Source organism: Misgurnus anguillicaudatus, chromosome 4 (genome assembly GCF_027580225.2).
Source record: "Misgurnus anguillicaudatus chromosome 4, ASM2758022v2, whole genome shotgun sequence".
NCBI classification, from domain to species: domain Eukaryota; kingdom Metazoa; phylum Chordata; class Actinopteri; order Cypriniformes; family Cobitidae; genus Misgurnus; species Misgurnus anguillicaudatus.
The window spans coordinates 31,158,528-31,176,881 of NC_073340.2; the positions used below are offsets into that span (position 1 = coordinate 31,158,528).

Sequence of the window (18,354 nt, forward strand, 5' to 3'; positions counted from 1 at the left end):
TTAAATATTGATTTGAAATGTTTTATTAGCTAATTTTTAACTAATGCAGACCTTTACTTTCAGTTTTAAGATAAGACAAGATGTTCAAATCATCTTGTGGGTCGGTTCTGAGTGTTTGTGAAGAATACAGTATGCTACCGTAATCCAACATATTTTACTTTACAAAATGACTTTACTGTGATTTAGGCACCACAATCAAGTCTTGAGTAGGCCAACACATCCTCACTCCCAACTCGTAACATATTGACGCTTGGTCAGGAGCCCTTTGCGTCAATACTATACGCACAGGGTACCCCTTTAGCGTTATTTTTTGACGTCCTGGGTTTCCCAATGACTTCTATAGGAACGCCTGCGGCGTTGACATTTGACGTGTTAAGCACGGGTAAAATGAGAACAAAAATAGGAATAAAATAAGCATAAAAATAAAGAATTTGCTACAATAAATTAGTTATGGCAGGGATTGTCATACTGTTTTTAATGTGCTGCGATTATGTTTGGTTATTCAATGATTAATCATTGCAAACGCAATGCAATGCAATTAACATTTTACATTATATTTATTTAATTGTTTGTTTGTTTATTTATTTATTGGTTGGTTGGTTGGTTGGTTTATTGATAGATTTTTATTTTATTTTTTTTATTAATAAATCCAACAATTACTACCGCTGACGTCACTGTAAGGCGCGATCCATTGCGATTTTACACTTGGTAAGTAGAACAGACATCAATATAGACGGGAACAATCCTTAAATTTGCGTAGTAATAATCGTTCAATCACGGTAAAATTTTGTGTTTAGAACCTTTAGAAGTGTCTCACGGCATTTCGTGATTTGGTCACGAAATTTAATCTATTTATTCGTGGCAGGAACACGTTTATTTCGTTATTTTCGTAATTCCAGCACGTTTTTTAAACTAATGTATTTCAATTGGATGGATCTTTCGTGCATATAGCACGATTTTTTCTGCCAGTCGGGCTGCAGTAGGGAAGCTAAACATTTATTCACAAGATCTTATCAAGACTGCAATATATAAGAATAAATAGGAATCTGCAACAATTAACGATCTATGCCAGCGCAAGTCAATATTTATCTGGTCATTTTCAACTGGTTTTTAATGTTAAAAGTCCCTCGCAGTCAACAGCTGTTTCCGGTGAGTTCTCAACTGCAGGATCAATAGCATTCAGCAGTGAGTTTAACAACGCTCAAATGTGGGTAAAATAACATTCAGAGAGGAGTTTTATTAAAACAGCGTTCAACTGCATGTAAGACAACCTTTTAGAGGTGAGTTTAACAACGCTCCACGGCGCGTGAGATTAAGTATTTTAAGCGTTTTCTGATCATGTATTGCTTATTAGACGTGATGCATGCTGGGTGTTAAATAATTTTTATCAAATGATCGTTGATGTTAATAAATATAGATCTAAATATACATTTTACTTGTGTTCGATTAATTAATAAGTTGTTTAATTATTAATTTGTTTATTTAAAGTCCTGTAATAACTGTGACGTCATCGAATGAGACGAAGGTCCATGGCTGTTTCAACTCGGAAGTTGAGATGAAGGTAATTCTTACATTTACAGAGCAAAAAAATTTTAATCGTAACAATAAGTTGTGTTTGGAACATTATAATGTATACGGTAGCAATCTTAGGATGGTAAATAATAGAAGTCATTAAAAATAACTTCGTTGCACATGCAGTAGGCTAATAGCAAAATAGCTATAATTCATTCTGTCGCAAATAAGGTAACTAATCATGCAAGATTCAGGGAAATGCAAGATTTCAGTAGTGATATGTTACCTATATTACACTAGCTCGCAACTATTAAGCCAATTTTAGTCAACATAATCAGACGAAGAACAGTGTTGCCAGATTGGTTTGTTTTCCAGCCCAGTAATTATTTAAAATCCACACAAAATTATACAATAAACGGTCAGATATGATCTATAATAAAACAATACAACTTAATTCATAACAGCACCAATTGGGAATCATGTTTTAATATGAAATTATGAATAATTTAATTGCTCTTTCAGAGATTACATAGGAGCCTACAATTTACATTGCAACTGTAAAATTATTTTCCATTTCTGTCCTCTCCCTAATAATTTAAAAATTCCACCTGCCCAAACCCTTTTTATTGCACATAGTAGCCTACAACCCAAAACCAACCAAATGGGTGCAAAACTTCCCGTTTTACCAGACTGATGAAGAATACTGGTGAAAATGTAATATGTATTAATCTAAAAAGTTTTTTTCTCTCTCATCAGGTCCTTTTAGTATGTTTACCTTTGTATTTGTTTTGTCTGGTCATCTTTGTCTATCTGTTTGTATTTGTGCATATTTAGTCATGACAAGGCCCATATCTGGTAAGCAGGAAAACTTTCCATGTCTGCTTTGCAAGCTTGTCCACCAAAAAAAGTCCGGTCACTGGATAGCCAGTGGGGGAAATCTGTCCTTAAAAGCAGAAATGCTGGGCGTATAATTAATTCTGCCTGTATTGCAGTAAGTGAAAGTGTTCATATTTCAAATGAAGTGCGCATGTTTTTCACATAATATAAGACTAGCACTAGGGATGCACCGATACCACTTTTTAGGAATATGAGTACGAGTATTCGCATTTTAGTACTTGCTGATACCGATACCGAGTACTTAATAATAATAATTAAAAAAAACATGATTTAAATTTACAGGTAACAGCTTTAGTCATATACTTTAACAAAAAAACAAGGGACTAGTTTTACAGTTTGTTGTAAACTCTGCCTCTTTGGACAACACAAGAGGCATTAACCCCTTACACGCTGCTCAAACATAGACATTTCTCAGACCGTGGTATCGATCCATGGTATGGGGGGACTTTTAACGAGTACTTTAGAAAATGTGGTATTGAAGCCGATACCAGTATTGGTATCGGTGCATCCCTAACCAATATGGTCTGGCTTTTACAAACATAGGCTTATTTCATACATGGAAGAATCCATATTTAGCTAAATTGTGTTGAAGAGTATCAATAAGTTGTGTTCGCTGTCAAGTATTAAGAAAGTTATAATGTCAATGGGAGAATGAGTCTGGAATTAACCATTGATTGTATCCACCTTATTTTTGATGTAAATGTTTGTGCCGCCATCTTTATGGTATCGTATTGCAAGGGACACGAGTGTGCTGTTTTGACTGTCTTTTTAATGTTTATTATGAAATTCAGGAAGACCGGTATAATTTTTACAGTTAGGGGTTGCCATAATAGCTGATACAAACACAGTAAATCTCTACAAAACATAATATGTTGTGTATGTATGTGGCACACGTGCACTCATGATCTTTATCCACACATCCATCCAGTAAAACCTTTCATAGTGCTAGTGAACAATAAACACAATAATTGTTCAAAAACAACTTCGAAAATAAGGTTACAGTTCAAAAGTCATATGTTTTATAAAAGAATCTTTTATGGTTACAGCTCATTTACTTTTTCATTTCAGGTGCGGAAACTTGAGGCTGTCGGATACAAGTCAATTGTATTTACTGGGAAACGGGATAAAAAGGACCTGCCGGAGAGCCTCGCCGTGGAGCTGCCAGAGAGCATCGTCATGGAGCGGCCGGAGAATCTCAACAAGGAGTCTGAGGCTGTATTTGCATTAAATCTTGTTCCTCTGTCCTCTAGACTCTCTCCAACCTCTCTTGCTCCTATTACTTTTACAACTATTTTCCTCCACTTTCTTTCCCACCTCCTCTGACATGCTCACTATCACGTCTTTGCCTTTTCAAACTATACCATGGCTTCAAACTATACCATAAAGGGTTCCCCAAATCTAACCCTGGAGGGCCGGAGCACTGCAGAGTTTAGCTCCAACCCTGATCAAACACACCTGATCAAGGTCTTTATGATCACTAGAAAATCACAGGTGGGTAAAATTTGTTAGGGCTGGACCTGAACTCTGTAGTGCTCCGGCCCTCCAGGGTGGGATTTTGGGAACCCTGGAATAAAGGGTAACTTTTTTCCTATTACATCTTACTCCACAATTTGCTCCTAGTCAAATCTATCTTCATGTATATTGAATTCATTTACCTAACCAGGTAATTGTTAGCCAGTTCACAGTGTTTTAGAGGCCATTGTCCAAGGGCTGTGGTCAATATAAATTCCTGACTTAAGCTAAGAGGTCTTTGGGAATACCAACCCAATACATTTTGGTTGATTGACAAAAACAAGCACAAATTCATTTGACACTACTGGAAAGAACTGTATATCACTTGACATAAATAGGGACTCATGTGATTGTTACAAAGCATGGCATTCATGTCTTATTAAAATGTACTTTTTCTCTTCATCATTTCAGGTTGTCGATAAAATAACTGGGGAATTGATAAATAAGGTAAAATATTATTTATTAAGCTGAGTGCTGCTTGTCTCAGTGACTGATTGTGACATTTCACAGATAATGTACAGTATTTGCTTATAGATTTAAAATAGTGTGTGTGTGTGTGTGTGTGTGTGTGTGTGTGTGTGTGTGTGTGTGTGTGTGTGTGTGTGTGTGTGTGTGTGTGTGTGTGTGTGTGTGTGTGTGTGTGTGTGTGTGTGTGTAGGGGAAAGCTGAATTGGAAGTTCACTGGTGACCGTGCTCTGTGTGGTAAGTTATGTTTTATTATCTTGTTACGTTTATTCCATTGCAATGCAGATTAGTGTGGAATGTGGAATGCTTGAAAGACTATTCCAGAATTTTGTAGATAAATGAGAGATTGATCTACCTTATATCTATTTAGAATATTCTTTTAACATCTTGGAATTTGTGATTGAAGTGGATACACTCAGGGTTCTCACGGTTCATGGAATTTCTGGAATATTATGGAATTTTATAGGTCTTTTACAGACATTGAAAGTCAGTCATGGAATATCAGAGATTTTTGTTTGTTGCTTTAAATTTCAGTTTCCATTCATGAAAATGTACTTCGCTTGTTAACTTGTGACGTAAGGAATAACATTTTTCAGGTCCAAGCCTCAGCTGACTACAATTTATTCTGATCATACATTTTGTTATTTATTAACCTAGCAGGACATCCACCCAATGCATTACAATAGTAGGAGTGATTAATAGGATCAAAATGCAGACACTATCCCGAACTGCCAGATCTGGAACACATGAAAACATGCAGTAATTGTTTAACTTACTCCACTTATATAAAATAGCTTAGTTACCTTAACAAATAGGATAATATCCTTAACTCACTAATGACAACTTAATAATTCAGTTATCAACCACATTTTTGGAGTCATCACTACATTTGGAGGTGCATCCCAGCAAGACCCACATATGTTTTGTTTTGGTGCTGGTTTGCTGGTGACCACCAGCATAGACCAGCATGGAAATGATGCTTGTCTATGCTGTTTTTTTTTCAGCAGTGATGGCTTTCAATATAAAAGAACTGTATGGATATTTTAATTAAAAGTAACTACTACTTTAACAACAGACACCAGAAAATGTGGAGAAAAATATGCCAGTTAAGTACAAGTACCTCACATTTGTACTATGTGTTCTTATGACATTATCTGCACTTTGATATTACAGTGGCAAAACCTGGGATGACACATGGGAGACCGCCAGCGAATTCCAACACAAGTCCCACATCCCAACCAGCTTTCAGCATGACAGCCTACACCTTTTTATTATCAAGCACCTTTCAATTGTTTTTGATTGTCTTTGCTTGCTGTTCTTTATTAAAGTTTTTGCACAGTACCCAGTCTCTTTTAGTGTTTTTTGTTTTTATGTTTTGAATTTTGTATTTTAAAAACTCTGTATTTGTCATGAACTACACAGCAGACAAGAGGTGTCCCATGCAAGATCATAAGGTAGAGAGTTAGTGCTGTTTGTCATAATGAAATTCCCAAAGGCTTTATATTTAAAGAGTTTTGGAGTGCAGTTTTAGTACAGGTAAGTCTACTTGAACTATGATATGCCAGCCAGGAATAAGTACCACAAAAACTATTTTAAAAAGCTATTTAAATCCCCCTTAAATTTTGTAGTCCTGATTGAAATGTCTTATTAGATAAGAGTAACTTTAACATTTATAATTGTTATTAAAAATTTGTTATTTACTTACATTTATTCAGAGTAAAATAATAAAATTTAGTCATATTCAAACATATTTTATATTTGGCTATACAAAAAGCATCTTTTTTATATCAGCCTGCATGCTACAATAACTTAATTTTATTTTCTAAACAAACGTGAAACATTTTGAAATATTGTATTATTTATTTCATATACAGTATATAGATCTGCAACAATTATATCATATTATTTACCTTCAGGTTTATATCAATGAAACCAATTATTTGCTTAGATTACTGAGAAAACTTTTTGTTGTGTGTGTTTGTGCGTGTATAATAAATATACACATTCATAATCGTACCTACAGTGATTTACAGCCGTGCTGATCATTACATCCAGGAAGGACGTGCACGTGATTACCATATATAGACATGTGTGACGTTTCATTGGCGTTAGCAGTACACGCTGTGATTGGACTAACTATAATTCAAAATTAATAAGTGATCCGTTTTGCAAACTTTGTTTTGCTGTGGTTATGACGTTAGTTATACTGTCAGTTGTTGTTAGGTATTGCTATGTTAAAAGAGATTACCCGTTTATCGAGATCCCAACCCTAACCCTATAGTGTACTACACCCTTCTATGAACTACAATTAACAGCGCCATGTTTCCCCGTCCCATCGATAGAATGACAATGGCTTATGGGCAATGTAGTTTAAACACGTTTAGTAATGAAACTAAATAAATACAATCTTTAATGAACAAAATGGCATGTAAATGTGTTCATCATACAAACCCCTATGGCATATTTAAGAGTTAGAATGAAATTTGGTATTTTATTGTGATTACTTTTTAAAATGCTTTTTTAACAGCTTTCCGTGCATGTCAGGAATCTCTGTTCAACATTATTTAGTAAACATATCAAAAAAAGTTGTCCTAACAACTTTTCTCTTTAATAAACTAATCAGACTTTGCTTTACAGCCATTTGAAATTTGCATTATTTTTACATTTCCATGGGCTGTTACTGGGCCCCTGGGAGAGGGAGGACAGTAAAACCTACACAGATCTACCCTCTTCATCATGGATAACAATCTGTGCTGAGTAACATTTTTATCTGAACAATATTTTTATTTCCCACATTTTCCAAATTCATATCTTGATTGTGTTAACTTTTGCTGATAATGTCATTAACATAGGAATTGTTGTAACATCATGTGACAAAGATACATTTAATAAATAACACAGAAAGCAAATTTAATTCTAATTTTGAAAATAATGAGTCCATATCATAATGATTTTCAGGATGAAATTTTTATACAGCACACTACAGTTCAACCCAAACACACAACCCAAAAATATATACCTTGATAAAAGCTGTGAACAGTTGAAAACTCTTTTATAAATATTTATTTATAAAAAAAATAAATGTTTGAACATGACTTTGCATGCAGATGACTTAAATTATCAGCAAATTAGTCAATTCCTTTATTTCTCCCAATCAAATAGTTTCTTCCGAGGCATTTTGTTTATATCAATATTTTATAAGCTTTCGCATGTGAAGTTTTTCCCAATCTTAATGGCAGTGGAATATTAATAGAAAGTCGGATGAGAAGAAATACCTAAAATCTCTAATGTAATACAGTGGTTGAGAGTTGGGGACATCCAAGCACTTTTGGCTTTATCATTTAAAAGATATTAAAAGTTAGATTAATCATTTCTTTGCACATTTAACACACACATCTCTTGTTACCCCATAGGTGGTGTTTATTTTATCAAACAGAGGGTTTGATGTAACACCTGCTAAAAATAGTTTAAACAAATAATTTAATACAATTCTGTCTATATACTAAAGGTGGATATTGTTTATATATATATCTGTCTACCTATAATAGATGAATGTATGGATATCTATCCATCCATGATCCTTCATCTCACCATTTTTGTATAATGCATCAATGCAAATAGATTTTTTTTAAAAGGGCCGCACAATTAAGACAAAAATTATAATTGTGAGTTATTTCCCCTGATATTGTATTAACAGTTATCACTTTGATTAATAGTATTTACATTGTTTTCATTTAATTATCATTGTATACCTGACTTTGTTACAACTAACCCCGCTGTGTAAAAATGTTTTCAATCCCAGCTATCAGTTACTAGGAGTTGCTAAAATGTTTTAGTGATTCAAATAATATAAGGTTGGATTTGGTGACTTACACACCCAACTCAGAAATTGAAAAACCATAAAACACTTACTTCCATGCCTCCAAAACACTCTTTGTTCAATATATTAAACAAATTCATGTTCTGTTAGAAAAAGATCAGAAGCACAGATTGTCTGGCCCTGTATAAAAATATGTAACTGTGTTACAATCAATCCCATGTTTGTTTGTGCCCCGCTCACTTTAATTGTTGCACTTAATTTCCACCACTGACTAGTTGTAGAAGCATATTGTACATGTATACAGTACATGTCTATTATGTGAATAAAGAGGCTACATAAGGTTATGAAAAGTAGATTTTATTAATTGCTTTATATTGACAGTTAGAAATCTTTGTCCAGAATAATGGAAGGTATCACAGTCTTGTGGATTACAGACCATCACCAGAAATGTCAAAGTCACTGTCGTACTCATCAACTTCTATACAAGAAGTTGATGTTCTCGGCTCCCGACAAAACTTGTAGGTAACAGTCTCTTGCTTGGCGAATCTTAAAAGAGGAACACAATAACTTTAATCAGAAACTTAATAAACAGACATCATTGTTGTGTACAGTATATTTATTAGGGCTGCCCCTATAAGACAACAAAATGTTTGCTGGTCAGAAGAGTCATTGTTTGTCATCAATTAGACAATCACAGATAGCAAGAAACAAAAAACAAATGTTTAATGCACAGCTTCAAACACTGCTAACACACAATTTAAAACATCTAAAACAAACTCTACTGACGTCATTACCTTCTGATATCGGCGAGTATTTGAGATGGCTAAATTGTTAAACGTTTGCTGATGTAAGTGCATGGCCATGAGAGTCAGCAAGTATGCGAGTCCTGCAAACAGAAAATATGATGTCAACATATTCCCCCTATTTATTATATAACTAGTGGAGTATTACACCTGCTAGTGCAGTTGTTTTACCTGCTTTTGAAATGTGTTTTGTGGTCACTGGAATCCTAGAGAGGAAGGCATTGCACTGTTCCACCTCCTCTCCTAGTGTTAATCCACAACCATCCTGATATGCCATACTCCATTTCACCTGGTTAAAATAAATAAAAAGATCCAGATGTTTGCCGATGTTCAATTAGTTTTCTATTGCATAGCAACGTTTTCTTACCTCACATTTAAAATCATGGGCTTTGGCATGAAATACTTCATGTTAAAGGAATGGCTTCATGTTAAAGGAACTTGGGTGGAGTGATTGCTCGCAGCACCTGAGAAGCCCCATGGTGAGGAGCAGAGAGTTCGCTCACCATACAATCACACGAGACAGAAGCGTTAACGCTTGACGAAAAGCTTGTTTGAAACGTGGCCAAGACAATCACCGTGGCCGCAACACATGCTCCGGTCTACCATAAACTTAATTGGCTGGCTCTGCCTAGGATATTTGCATAAGACAATCTGATTGGCTGACGCACACTTTGCCGCTTGAAAAGTTGAGAAATGTTCAACTTCTACAGCGAGCATCGTCACCCATTAAAAGTGAATGGTAAGCGTTAACGCTTACGCCCTGTGTGAATGTAAAGTCAGAATGAGCTAATCACTCTGCCCAAGTAGCAGTGCTTCGTCTTCTGAGAATATAGTTCCCAGTATGAATATGGTTAAAAGAACGCTGTGTCTCATATGACCTTGTTATTTGTACACGCTGTAACTATACATATCACAACATATAAATAGGAAAACGTTGGCGATATTTGTCACTTATTGGGAGCAGTATGCTAGCTGGAGCCATTTCCTTCCAGTCTTTGTGCTAAGCTAAGCTAGCGGTGGGTGCATCAGACAGAGTTACAGCATGCACAGAAATTAAAAGGGTATGTATGGACTTATCTAACTCTGGGGGATACAGTGAATAAGCTAAAATCCCAAAAAGTCTGTGTGTTCCTTTCAAAAAGTGCTGGAGCTCTGAACAGTTTTTTGCAACTCTTTGAAGGTAGGGCCAATATTTGCAGGTTACATCCATAAAAAAGTCATATGTCTTCTGGCAATCTTTTCTTGCAGGTATAGGGGATGGGCAAAAATCTCCACCCTGTACATATTTAAAGCACAGAGCAGCACTCCGTGCCAACATACCACAACTCCAATCCCTCCTCGTCTATGTTGCTTGCAGTTTTTGGGAGGTCTCTCTGGCTGCTGACCACTCCCCTCCACAAACACCTCTTCCACTGACCTACAATATGGAAAATGGTGAAAATAAGACTTTCCTACACAAACTATTCAATAAGAGGATATTGTAGTCCTATAGTGTAATTATCATCTACAATTTTACAAGTTTGGTAATATCCTCATCCTTAGCTATGAAGATGCCTTCAAAGATGTCCGGTTCCTCAGATCTAAAAAAAAAGGGGCAAAACAATTTATGATAACTTATTGTCTAGGTTTACTTGATGCACATTAAAAAGCTAAGTAAGGTAACTATATACAGTAAGATTGTATTTGTTAACAATTAGTTAATGCATTAGCTAACATGAACTAACAATGAACAATCCTTCTACAGCATTTATTAATCTTTGTTCATGTTAATATCTGCATTTACAATACATTTATAAAATTAAAGGTAACTGTTAACATGAATTAATGCACCATGAACAAACATTAATAACTGTACTGACATAAACTAACATTCACAATAATTTTATTAACAATTAATACATGATGAAAAACGATACTGTTAATTGTTTGTTTATGTTAGTTAATGCATTTACTAATGTTTACTAATACAACATAATTGTAAAGTGTTACTATTTACTTCTTAATACAAACACTGTGTTACAAAGTTTGGAGTAGCTAACAGCATTCTTTAAACTATATTACTTGTGGTTTCCATCTACTGAAACAACAAGCATATCTGCGGTGCATGCAAATGAAGTCTCTTACTTGAATATATTGTCCACCTTGAATCGCAAAGCCAAAAAACGTTTCTGAAAACTGTCTGCTGAGATCTTGCCAGTCTATTAAAAATAAGGAAATCAACAGCTAATAATGTGCAATAAATACATTAGCACCAAGCAGCTTTTCAACCTACAATTTTAATATATTATCAATACTGTAGGATAAATACTCACACAACCAAAGCAGACAGTTCGCTGATCCAGCATTCTTAAAAATGCTTGACAGGACAGTCCTGGTGCCGCCATCTTCATTTCTTCAAATGAAAACAAGATATCTATTGCATAAATTGTGGCAAAATGAAGGGTTGCCGGCCAGTAGCCATTTCTGTTTAGGTATTTTTTACCATTTATACATTACTTTCTACTCTTCATACATTACTAAAATGTTGAAATCAATTATAAAAAGATTTTTAAGATTCTACTATAACAGAACAAAACAAAGTTCTTCAGATTCTTACCATTAATTGTGACCACAGCAACTCTTTCCTGGACAGACACTTAATGACTCTGGTGAACAACCACAGATTTTGTCAGACATTTTCACAGGTACAAGCCGCATTGAAAAACATCAGTGGAGGACAATTAAGATCATTTTTTTTTGACTGAGTAATATAAGATTGTAATGGTGGTGTAGCACATTGCTGAAAAAGTACATGAGATATGCTTAAAATGCTGAGTGAAACGGAGTATCCACATAAATTCAACACCAAACAATGAGACAAAAAGGTACAATTGAAATAGTAGCATTTTACTGTAGTTTAACTATTCTGAAAATGATATATGTTGTATATACAACAATATGTACATACACAAAACTTACCACAATGGGAAAGAGCCTTATCCACCACAACAGTTGTTGGAGGCAATGGCTGGAAGAATCCAGCAGTCATGGCATCTCTGCTATGGAGGACATGATGACGTCACATTCAGCACAGAAGAAGGGACGAGGTCGTCAGTCACAACACTGGATAACAGCTTGGGCTTCTCCCACACTCTGGCAGATGTGCTGCCACATTTTCTTGTGCCACAGCCGTGTTCAGCAGACAGGGTCTCTCTGTCCTCCACCTCTCTGAAAAGAGAATTTGTGTGTGCTCCAGTTTGAGGAAGCCTGAAGAGGATCTCTTGGGGTTCCAGGAGGTGATGCGTCATTACTTGAGAAATCGTTCAGTGAATACACTCTGTTAAAATAGTATAGAGTATACAAAAACAATACTTTTATATTTTCCTTTATGTTCATATATTTACAGCATTTAATTGTACTTCATGGAATGGCTTTGAGTGTAAAAGGTCCAGCATTCTATCAAATTTAAGAAAAGAAACAACGTATTTACCTTATAACCCACTGTCATATTCTGTAATTTAAACACATTGAAGTACACACCAACAGTCTCTGGAGCAAAGGCCACCTCACAATGAGTGTCAGGAGCATTGGGAGGATCAGTGTTCCGAATGTGATCAGCTTTAGAGGATAAAAACATCACAAAGCAACATTTATCTGTAATATACAATAAAGTATACATACATACAAAATTCCAACTTGTCCCAAGGCTAGCGGCACAGTCTAGTTACCAGTCTGAAATGGTGCAAGCTCTTTGTTTAAATGTCTTGTTTTTACTGTGTTTTGAAGCTTTGATTGTGTTTACAGTGTGCAATATAACATTCAGTGTGTTTATGTTTCACATGTAAATAACATATAATATATGAATATATATATAAAAATATATATTTAAAATATAAACAATGCTTACCTTTCTTTTGTTGATTCCTGCTTGACCTTGGCCTTGCATAGACAATATTTCCATCAATGTCTCTTTTTCTCCAATGCACCCTCGGCTCAGGTGTCTTTATTGGTGCTGCTGCCTTTCTTGCAGTTCACCAAGAAAGTCATCAAGACTTTGGAGCTCATCCTTTAGTTCTTGACCATCAACCAACTTATCCAAGATCAAGAGATGTTCTTGGAGTTCTGAATGGATGGACATGGTGATGAGCAGAAACACAAACATATAGAAACACTCAAGACAGAGAGCACTACAGAAAGACTGACAAGTACAGTTTAACAAGACAGACACAGACGTAAAATGTAAGTGTGTGCGTGTGTGTGCACATACATTTTACATCAGTATTCTTTTCATCTGTGTGGGAAAATTGAAAATTAAGCTCAAATCTATGTGACATTGATTTTAAACAGTTAAACTTGTATAATGTATACTGATCGTGTTGGCTAAAATTGGCTTTAATTATTTCATATTAAAACATGATGAGCCACAATAGGTGCTGTTATGAATTAAGTTGTATTGTTTAATTATAGATCATATCTGACCGTTTATTGTATAATTTTGTGTGGATTTTAAATAATTACTGGGCTGGAAAACAAACCAATCTGGCAACACTGTTCTTCGTCTGATCATGTTGGCTAAAATTGGCTTAATAGTTGCGAGCTAGTGTAATATAGGTAACATATCACTACTGAAATCTTGCATTTCCCTGAATCTTGCATGATTAGTTACCTTATTTGCGACAGAATGAATTATAGCTATTTTGCTATTAGCCTACTGCATATGTGGTGCAACGAAGTTATTTTTAATGACTTCTATTATTTACCATCCTAAGATTGCTACCGTATACATTATAATGTTCCAAACTCAACTTATTGTTACGATTAAAATTTTTTTGCTCTGTAAATGTAAGAATTACCTTCATCTCAACTTCCGAGTTGAAACAGCCATGGACCTTCGTCTCATTCGATGACGTCACAGTTATTACAGGACTTTAAATAAACAAATTAATAATTAAACAACTTATTAATTAATCGAACACAAGTAAAATGTATATTTAGATCTATATTTATTAACATCAACGATCATTTGATAAAAATTATTTAACACCCAGCATGCATCACGTCTAATAAGCAATACATGATCAGAAAACGCTTAAAATACTTAATCTCACGCGCCGTGGAGCGTTGTTAAACTCACCTCTAAAAGGTTGTCTTACATGCAGTTGAACGCTGTTTTAATAAAACTCCTCTCTGAATGTTATTTTACCCACATTTGAGCGTTGTTAAACTCACTGCTGAATGCTATTGATCCTGCAGTTGAGAACTCACCGGAAACAGCTGTTGACTGCGAGGGACTTTTAACATTAAAAACCAGTTGAAAATGACCAGATAAATATTGACTTGCGCTGGCATAGATCGTTAATTGTTGCCGATTCCTATTTATTCTTATATATTGCAGTCTTGATAAGATCTTGTGAATAAATGTTTAGCTTCCCTACTGCAGCCCGACTGGCAGAAAAAATCGTGCTATATGCACGAAAGATCCATCCAATTGAAATACATTAGTTTAAAAAACGTGCTGGAATTACGAAAATAACGAAATAAACGTGTTCCTGCCACGAATAAATAGATTAAATTTCGTGACCAAATCACGAAATGCCGTGAGACTGTACATTGCACTTCTAAAGGTTCTAAACACAAAATTTTACCGTGATTGAACGATTATTACTACGCAAATTTAAGGATTGTTCCCGTCTATATTGATGTCTGTTCTACTTACCAAGTGTAAAATCGCAATGGATCGCGCCTTACAGTGACGTCAGCGGTAGTAATTGTTGGATTTATTAATAAAAAAAATAAAATAAAAATCTATCAATAAACCAACCAACCAACCAACCAACCAATAAATAAATAAACAAACAAACAATTAAATAAATATAATGTAAAATGTTAATTGCATTGCATTGCGTTTGCAATGATTAATCATTGAATAACCAAACATAATCGCAGCACATTAAAAACAGTATGACAATCCCTGCCATAACTAATTTATTGTAGCAAATTCTTTATTTTTATGCTTATTTTATTCCTATTTTTGTTCTCATTTTACCCGTGCTTAACACGTCAAATGTCAACGCCGCAGGCGTTCCTATAGAAGTCATTGGGAAACCCAGGACGTCAAAAAATAACGCTAAAGGGGTACCCTGTGCGTATAGTATTGACGCAAAGGGCTCCTGACCAAGCGTCAATATGTTACGAGTTGGGAGTGAGGATGTGTTGAGTAGGCAGTTGCATTTATCTAGGGAAGATCTGGGGTGAAAGTAACGCGGGACGATTTTCCCCAAACCCTTATAACATTTGCATCGCAAACTTTAGCACGTTACTCTTGACAGACCTGACAAATCTTGCGTTATTTACTCACGGTTTTCTGTGTTTTCAGAATCCAAAAAGGTGTTTTCAACCATAATAAGTACAACATTCATTTTTTTTTCTTATAACGCGTTGTGTTTATGGTTTCATGTGTTACAGTACTGATCAATCTACAGGTTATTTAGTGCTTTAACAAGAAGAGTTTTTCAAAATAAAAGTAAATCGGGTTGAAATGTCAGGAGTTCTTGTCGGGACGAAAGTAACACTTGTTACTTTTCTCCCACTGCTAATACTGTTGCATTATATTGAAAATGTATATTATTCAGATTTGATTTAATTTAATTTTCATATTTTATTCTCAAAAATTTAAGTTTGTACTGTCGGTTGCTTTTGAAACATTTGAACAAAAAAAGATATTTAAAATAAAAATGTAATTTCATTATTTTTTTTACAAAGATAAATGACAAAATATGTTTACAGTTACATATTAACAAGGTCATAGTCATGTATATTCATTAAAATCAAGTGTAACACAAAAATCAATCTGGTTTTGTTGTGTTACGTTTGACCCACCTGTGTGTTACTGTCGTCCCTGCTGACAGGGTCAAAAGTAACAATGCGCCCCCTATGTTCAAAATGAAATTATACTGAAGTTGTTTTACATTTTTTCAAAATTCCAAGACAACACTTGTGAGTTATTGACCACAGCAAACATATATATCTGTCTCAAACATAACCTTTAAAAAATACTTTTTTTCTGATAAATGGTACTTTCGCCCCCGCTCCCCCAATATGCATATAATACAGAGACAACTCTTTATAATAATTACAGCCAAAATTTGATAACTAAATTTAATTATTAAATCAATCTAATTCAGATAGAAAGCAGAATAAGATTGAAAAATAATTATTAATATTATTACTGAAAGTGGTTAGTGATAAAGGCTGAATACACTCCAAAAAAATTGGTGCTAAATACCACTAAAAGCTCGTAATCACAGGGGAACCATTTTTATTGCTATATAGCACCTATAAAGCACCTATAAAGAATCCGGGGGTGATATAGCACCACTATAGCACCAGACATGGTTCTATATAGCATAATATGATTCTACACAGGTGCCACACAGGTACTACATAGGTGCTATAGCTTAAAATGGTTCCCCTATATGATTACGAGCCAGTGAACCACTTTTAATGCTATTTAGCTCCGTTTGTATTTAGAGTGTACCACATGCTAAAGTTTTTCACTTTTGGTGTCTTTTGGTGTGTTGTACAAGAAACTCAAATAATTGTTAATGTAACCTTATCTTTCTATTCCCAGTGTCAGGTGATCTTGACAGGTGTCAGTGAAAAAAAAAAACTTGTCTCGTTGCCTCAGTCATCGGGACCTCAAATGAAATTCCGTCATCTTGGATCCTGTTTACCTCCCAATTAGATGCTACAGGTCTGGTAATCTGAGATGTCATCTTTCATTGCTTTCCTGTCATACTTGCTCAAAACCATCCAGTGACCTTTGCAATCATTCGATTGGTGACTGATTAAAGATGAATTTCCTTCAGGACATCCTGCTTCCCAAATAAACAAAGGATCATAAAGTATACATATATGCTTTATTAACTAATTGGCATGATATAACTTAAACCAGAATACTATTGTTCATCTGTTTCAATGACTAAATCTATACGATATAATTACATTCTGTTGGGTCTGAGCCAAAGTCTTTTTCTAGCTTCTGGTTATTTTGCCACCTGTAATCATACAAAGGCACATCTACCTACGGGCCAATTTCATTAGCGAAATCTCTGAAAACATTTCTAGACATCTAAGAAGCGAGTATTAAAACATCAAATAACTCCAACAGTCTTGCCCTCAGGAACAAAAAAAAGTAAAATAAAAAAGCTGCTTCATCTTATTCCAGGAATATTCAGAAGGATCCTCACGAGTCTCGCCTTTGCCAATTTCCTTCTGTTTTTCGCTTCCTAAAATCTTTGCCATTAAGGTTGCCCAGTGTCTCGCTAAAAAAACCTGCGTCAATCGCGCGCATGGTGACCAATGTGTAATTGCATTCCATTCAGTCTGAAGCTATGGAGCCAACAGGGCATTATGGTAATTAGAAAGGGACAGGAAGCTGGCGAATGAAATATGGCCAAGCGAATAAATAAAGGGGAGTTTGGAAGGAACTTTAATCAGCTAGAGACCAGGTGCGGCCAAAAACAAAGTTATAGACTGAAAAAAAAAATTCACCCTTTACACCACAGCAAAGTCAAATTAGAAAACTTTTAATTCAGTATTAAATTCATTTTTATATCATGCTATTGTCTTTTTTGTACATTTTCTTACCTGTACATTTTCTCATATGTGCTTTAAAATCATTCTGTAAATGAATACTGACTTGATTCCATACGGTTGCCCAGCCATAAAATAAACACATGAGATGGGTTTATGACTGCTGCGGGAGATTAATGGATTGTGAAAGGTTAATTTAATGAAAGTCTCGCAATTGTATTAAGCAAACATCTCTTTCCTGATCTGGCAACGCGGCCGTAAACTGATGAGAACGTAACTCAATTTGTTCTCTAAAACGGGGGTGGAGAAAACAGATGTAAGTCAGGTGATTGGTGGAAACATTGACTGACAGGTGTCAGATTTCAGTCCTGTCCTAATGTGCTGTAACAAAGCCGTCATGTTTCCCGAGTAAACCTGGCAGCACATTTGGTCTTTAGATTAGATATGACCACTTATTGTTATTGCGGGACATATCTTATTGCTATAAAGCCTGAACCATCTGTTGATGGAGGTATTTGGGGATATATAAATCCAAGTTGAATATGATTTAGACAAACAGGCATCACAGGTTATCTGTTAAAAACAAATAATGCTTTCTTTAGTTTTTTTACACATACACATTTGGGCAGTGTTGGGGAAAGTTACTTTTAAAAGTAATGCATTACAATATTAAAGGTGCAGTGTGTAATTTTCAGAAGGACAGAAATGCAAAATAATATACAAAACTATATTATCAGGGGTGTATAAATACCTTTTTTTATAATGAACCAT

General features: G+C 35.0%; 2 long non-coding RNA genes across 7 annotated transcripts; one reads left to right on the forward strand and one right to left on the reverse strand.

The window, feature by feature from the left end:
* Positions 1 to 214: 214 nt before the first annotated feature.
* On the forward strand, positions 215 to 5,727 carry LOC141363724 (uncharacterized). Of its 6 annotated transcripts, XR_012369313.1 has the most exons (6): positions 215 to 1,280; positions 1,489 to 1,561; positions 2,347 to 2,503; positions 3,478 to 4,368; positions 4,580 to 4,623; positions 5,560 to 5,727. It is a non-coding gene; the product is annotated as an uncharacterized lncRNA (long non-coding RNA). The 6 variants fall into 6 exon arrangements; XR_012369311.1 differs by having other exon boundaries at positions 215 to 1,561; XR_012369312.1 differs by having other exon boundaries at positions 1,489 to 2,503.
* Positions 5,728 to 8,547: 2,820 nt separating this feature from the next.
* Positions 8,548 to 9,088, reverse strand: LOC141363725 (uncharacterized). The gene is made up of 2 exons (XR_012369314.1): positions 9,001 to 9,088; positions 8,548 to 8,752 (listed from the first exon to the last, which is right to left on the reverse strand). It is a non-coding gene; the product is annotated as an uncharacterized lncRNA (long non-coding RNA).
* Positions 9,089 to 18,354: the final 9,266 nt, after the last annotated feature.